The sequence below is a fragment of the Dromaius novaehollandiae genome, chromosome 15 (assembly GCF_036370855.1).
Source record: "Dromaius novaehollandiae isolate bDroNov1 chromosome 15, bDroNov1.hap1, whole genome shotgun sequence".
In the NCBI taxonomy this organism is placed as follows: Eukaryota; Metazoa; Chordata; class Aves; order Casuariiformes; family Dromaiidae; genus Dromaius; species Dromaius novaehollandiae.
In genome coordinates, this window is record NC_088112.1 from 11,297,163 (window position 1) to 11,302,854 (window position 5,692).

The following is a 5,692-nucleotide window of genomic DNA, read 5'->3' on the forward strand; positions in this document are numbered from 1 at the left end:
TGTCTTCCACAAGCAAATGTGAGCACCCCATTTCTCCTAAAGTTGGAAAGAATCCTTGAGCAAAGCTTCAGCTGTCTGGGGTGAAAGATGAGCTTAAGCCCTCCCCAAGCATCAGTAAAGTCAGCTACTGTAATCTTATAAAGTCAGCCAAAGAGCAGATTCTTCCCCTCTGTAGCCTATTCCTCCCTTCTCACATTTATCCTGTGTAGTGATCCTCCTTTCAACCTGCAAGAAACCTCATCCATCCCCAGCAGTCTCCTTGGTTATGCTGCCATATGGCATGACATCCATATGGTATGTTCTTCAGGGGTTCTAGCTTAATGTTCAGCCCCAACTTGCCTGATTTACCACAGCACCTAAATGCTGGTTTGAACTCTAGCTTTAGACTGGCCAAGGGTCCTGACTTTTCAGCCTTGCAGGGACTGCCTCACACTAAGCTTCTGCTATACAGGTCTTGGTGACACAAGCCACTCACTTCAAGCCCAGCTACCAAAGACCTAATAAATACAGCTCTCTGGTCTCTGAGCTGTTCTCTAGCCTTCTGTTCTCCTCCTCTTCCTATTTCATAGCTTCATTTGCACCTTTCCTGGCTCTGCTAGGTTTCCTACCCTTCTCCCTCTTACCCACCTGTCTCCCAGAATAGGTCCTAGCCAGTCTACTCCAGTCTCTTCAGTTCCCTGCTGCAGCCTCTTGCAGAGATTCTCTGTACACCCATAACAATCCCCCACTGAGAGGTCTTCCAGCTACTGTTTACTTCCTTTTACTCTCCCCTGCACATTCTTCTCTTCAAAAACAAAAGGGAGAGAAATTAAAAGCATTGAGAAAGTCTTCAGATGTAGGCTGACATTTTCCAAAGCACTGCTAGCAATGAGACAGCCACCTCTTGTGGGTTCACTAAAGGATTTGCTCCCCTAGTTCTCCCTTTTACCTCTGAAAAAGGGTTACATGTTTAAATTCCTGACATCAGCTGCTCCCAAGCAGAAACATTTCAGCCAGTTGCCTTTTCAGGGTACACAGTAATGCTTGGGCAAAGAGTAAGCTGACTCCAAGCAAAAACAAGGAGCCTAGACGTTGCTTTTAATAGCATATCAGGGTTACTTTGTCACTGGTCTTTTCCCATCCCATTACAGTGTGACTGTCCATAGCTACCTCACAGTGCACGTAGTATCTCATGTTCATCTCTGTTTTCATTTCTCTACTCCCCTTCCAAATGATGCAGGATTTAACTGTAATTGGAGGGCAGATCTGCTGCTAAAATGGTTGGAATAAATGTTGGTGAGAGGGTGACTCTAGCTGGGCCCTCCCCACTGAGGGCATCTGTCTTTGAAAGCCTCAGGGAAAGCTGCAGGTGATGGACAAGATGTGAGTTGGCAGAGGATAAGCTCCTCTTTGTCACTTGCTTCAGCTCCCCTACTTCATTCACTTACTAAAGGCATCAATCCACACCCAGGCCTGGTGGCAAATGTGCCCCATGTGATTTTAACTTGATTTTCATCCCCTATAAATATCTTACCTATAGATAAACTGGGGGGCATTTATGACTTAAATTAAATGGCAGCAAGTTGCTTGGAGATATGTGACTAGAAAATTCTGTTGGGGCTTGCTGGCTATGGTGTCCAAGAAGCATTGTGGTGGCCTGGGAAGTATGGCGATGCCCCAGGAGAATAACAAAAAAATACAGACTCTTTGACACAAATTTGGGGGACAGCAAATGCCAGGGATGAAAGCAACATTTTCTGGAGATAGACAAAAGTCCACCATTTGAGGAGTTGTAGTATAACTGTATGCAGACAAAGTTAATATTAGTTTATAGTTCATTTCCTCTAGTTACTTCCTATCGATATTACACCCATTCTGAATATTAGGATATTGGTTATAGAATATCAAGGCAGATTCTCTATTATTGCTGCCTCATATTTGCCCAGTCTTAATAGCAACTCTTTGTCCCGGACTCCTGTGTATGCTTGGTTTGGGCCTTTTTTGTACCAGCTCCACGTTATTGTAGCCACAATGACATCAGTAATATTCTTCCTTATTTATCTCAACGTACTGTAAGAATGGGACCTCAGCTTTATATCTAGTGATACATATTTATGTTCTGCAAAAATGTCTTGCCGTAGGATACCCAATCCAAGATGAATTGTGAGTCTCTTCTTCCCTACACAGGAAATTACCATCTACAAGGGCACCCTGTCAGAAGGAGGGAGAGAGTTTGCACTGATATGCAAGTTACATTTAAGAAGAACTGAAAATCTCAGCCAGCATAAGGCAAACTCTAGAACAAGCTGTCAGAACAGTGCAACCTTTAATATTCATATATCTATTCAGGATGCATCACTGCCTAATGCGTATTGCAGTAATCAGAAGCACATGTTTAGCACCTAGAAACAGTAAAATAACTTGTTAAAGCTAAAACGTAAATTATGAGACAGATTTACCTGTGCATTTCTAGTTGCTTTATGCCAGACTGGTGATATAAAGGCGGCCTAAACTTCATATAACTGGCTGACTAAATTAGATTAATGCTTTGTTCTGCTTTTTGGAAGGGTCTAAAGCAGACAAAATGTACCCTGCACCTGTACATCTTTTTCTGGTACGTCTGGTGCAGCCTTTCCCCGTGGCTGTACTGCTTTAAAAAAAAATACACATTTTATTACTAGTTTATTTCTTTTCACTGAAAGAACACCGTCAGAAGTTTTCTGCTGTGAGAAGCCCACCCTCAATACACACCACACATGCTGTAGTCAAGCCAGCTTTTACTGTCTGTGGGTGAATCCTCTGCTTAGGCTCCTGGCCATGTGGGAATACAATGTTATATGGATTCCTTTTCTCCGTTGTTAAATGGACATTCCTTTTCTCCTTCTGCTGTTGCATAAATGGCTGTAAGAGTACAGGTCTCCCAAGAGGATCAGGGTGTGCTGCTCTGGCAACACCATTCCCTGCTTCCTCCTCTGAAAAAGCAACAGAGCATGTGAAACAATTTTGGCAGCCAAATACGGCCTGAGGTCCTGTAGTTGGGCAATGGTGTTATATGCTGAAGTAGAGTTTCCATGATAAATACGTTTTATGCTGATTCTCTGCATAGAACTGAGTTTCACTCCATATGGAAAAATACACATCCCCTTGTGCATTTTCATCTCTAAGCACTCTTTCTGAGCAGAAAAAGATGGACTCTGTGCAATTTACTATGATTGCATTTAGCTGCTCTTCATTATAAATGCATTCAATGGTTTCTTTGATTTTTCTTTTTCTCACAGTACCGAAGCACTCATTCTGAGAAAAAATTTCCTCAAGTTTCAGAGCCATTGCTAAGGGAAAATTGTTCAGGCCATTTCCTGGTCTCCTCAGGGTGATGTTGTCTTTATAAAGCCTCAGTATGTGTTTGATGAGTGTTCCTAGTTCATTCAGATATTACCTGAAACTCACATTGGCAGACATATATCACCAGGGAATGGGTAAATTTCCTGCATATTAGTGTCTGTGGATGCAGACAAGGAACCAGGATATTGAGGGCTGAAGGTGAATCCATATGAAGGAGAGCCTGCCCTCTATTGAACTATGTTGAATGTGTGTCATAGGTTACACTGTTAGCAGGGAATAAAGCTGGGAGTGAAGTGTGCCCAGCTGTGGGTGCTCCCATCCCTGGTTCCAGTCAGCCAATCAATCCCTTCGTCTCCATGTTTTCCATCCCATTCGTTCCCTCATACAACCAGTGGCTGCTGGTACCAAATACTAAGCAGGCTTTTTTTTTTCTTTCTTTCTCTCTCTCTCTCTCTCTCCATTTTTTTTTCTTTTACACCACTGTATCTTTTCAAACTGTGGCCCATGCACCCAAAATCTATTTAGAAAAGCATCAGGCATCTGCTTTAGCAGTTCTCTTGAGTTGTGGTGGAAACATCTCTGGGTTGGATCCTACTATGCAGTTAGTGAGCAGATGGGAGCACGAACTTCCAAGAACATTTATAGCTGATGGGTCTCTTCTCATGGCAGCAGTTGTGCCCTGAAGCATTTGTTAAATTTAAGGGACTGGAGGAGCTGAACAGGTGCATTGTGAGAGGGAAAGCTGAGAAGAAAAGCAATGTCATGAGCATGCTCCTCTCTTCCCACTCCAATACAGTCCTTTCTGTTAGAGGTACAGGGACCCTTTTTGGCTGACAGGTTAAGAAGAAAGAGATGAACTAAAATAGGATGATTATATTAAGTAAGACATTCATGCCTTTTAGGGCTCAGCATAAGTCTGAGATGATTCTGGCTGTCATCATTGTGCCAATTCACGCAGTATTTATTAAAGTAACTCCACTGAAGTGCCTCATCAATGGGAGAAGGCATCAGCTGCTACAAAAGGAAGGAGGTGGGTTGTTAGATTCCATGATTCTGTTCTGTGATTACTCACTGCAGTTACAGGGAGCATAAAGGATGCCGTGGTCTCATTTTCCTGGGAGTCATTTAAGAGATCTGACCTTACCTCTGTCCCTTCTGCAGCATCCTGGGAAAATTAACAAGGCATAAAAATCCCATAATACTCTCATTTTAGCTGCAATCATGAATCTAGAATGCCCTCATCTTCACAATAGTGCTATCTTCTTTATTATAATTGCATCAAGGGCTTATTTCTGGTTGGACACCTACTGAACAGACCAAGAGCTTGCTGAAGGCAGTCATTTCCCACTGCTGGGTGACAGTCATGTTTTATGAAGAGTCTGCCCTTGGCAGGGAAGCTGGGTAAGAGTCCTTTCAAAGGGGCTGCAGCCCCACTGGGCAGTGTTTTAAGTAGCCTAATTTAATTACATTTTAATAAGCAATCAGAATTTGTGCAAAGCATTGCCTTTTTAGCAACATATTAGTATCTTTATGCTAGGATTTCCTTTTTGAAAGCATTTAATGTAAGGATTATACAATTTTGGTCGAATTGTCCACATTTATATCAGCCTGAGCTTTGGCCCAGGAGGTTCAGGAAGATTACAGGAGCACTCAGATGTGTGCCTGTCTGTCTGAACCAAACATTTAATCTTACCATGTCTTGGCCATGTTTAGACATACCCAAGAGAACAAACAAGGCACGCCGGCATATCTAGCTTATGACTGAAACCAAAGGCAAAATCCTCTCCCCAATTAACTTCATTTCAAAATTCCCAGCGACTTAACAGAGCCAGTGTTTCATTCAAAAAAATCATTGCATTTTGTGTGTCTCTTTCCAAACCTTTTCATCTGCTGCACCTGAGAGAAAGCCAATACATAAAAGCCAATACAGACAAATAGGCTCAAGCATGCCTTTCTTAGGTCATTTCATTTCTTGGCCTCCTCAGCTTTCTGTGGCCCTGAGGCTAAATAGAAGTTCACTTATCACTAGAAATAATATCAACATGCTTCAGCTAGTCATGGCTACTCGCTAGTAATGTTGGCTTTTCAGACAGCAGTCTTTCAAGTACTTCTGAATGACACTTTCATTTGATATGTGGTATTCCTGCCAGTACTTGGGTATGTTAGATGGTCTGTCTTCACTATAAATTGAATGGAGCAGGATGCTCAGAGTGGAGTGACAGGCTTTCCAACAGCAAAGATCTTTAGAGAAATCAGTTGTTATTATACAAACAGCCTCAAGAAGGCACCTATTAGGGTTACATGAGGAATGGGTAAGTCATTCAAAAGGTTCAATGTAAAGAGAAAAGGTTAAAGAGAGGATTTGGGTGTG

General features: G+C 42.4%; 1 long non-coding RNA gene across 1 annotated transcript in view; it reads left to right on the forward strand.

The window, feature by feature from the left end:
- The window catches only part of LOC112994303 (uncharacterized), a 151,452-nt gene that overhangs the window by 67,692 nt on the left and 78,068 nt on the right, over window positions 1–5,692 (forward strand). The gene's annotated exons all lie outside the window — the stretch shown is intronic.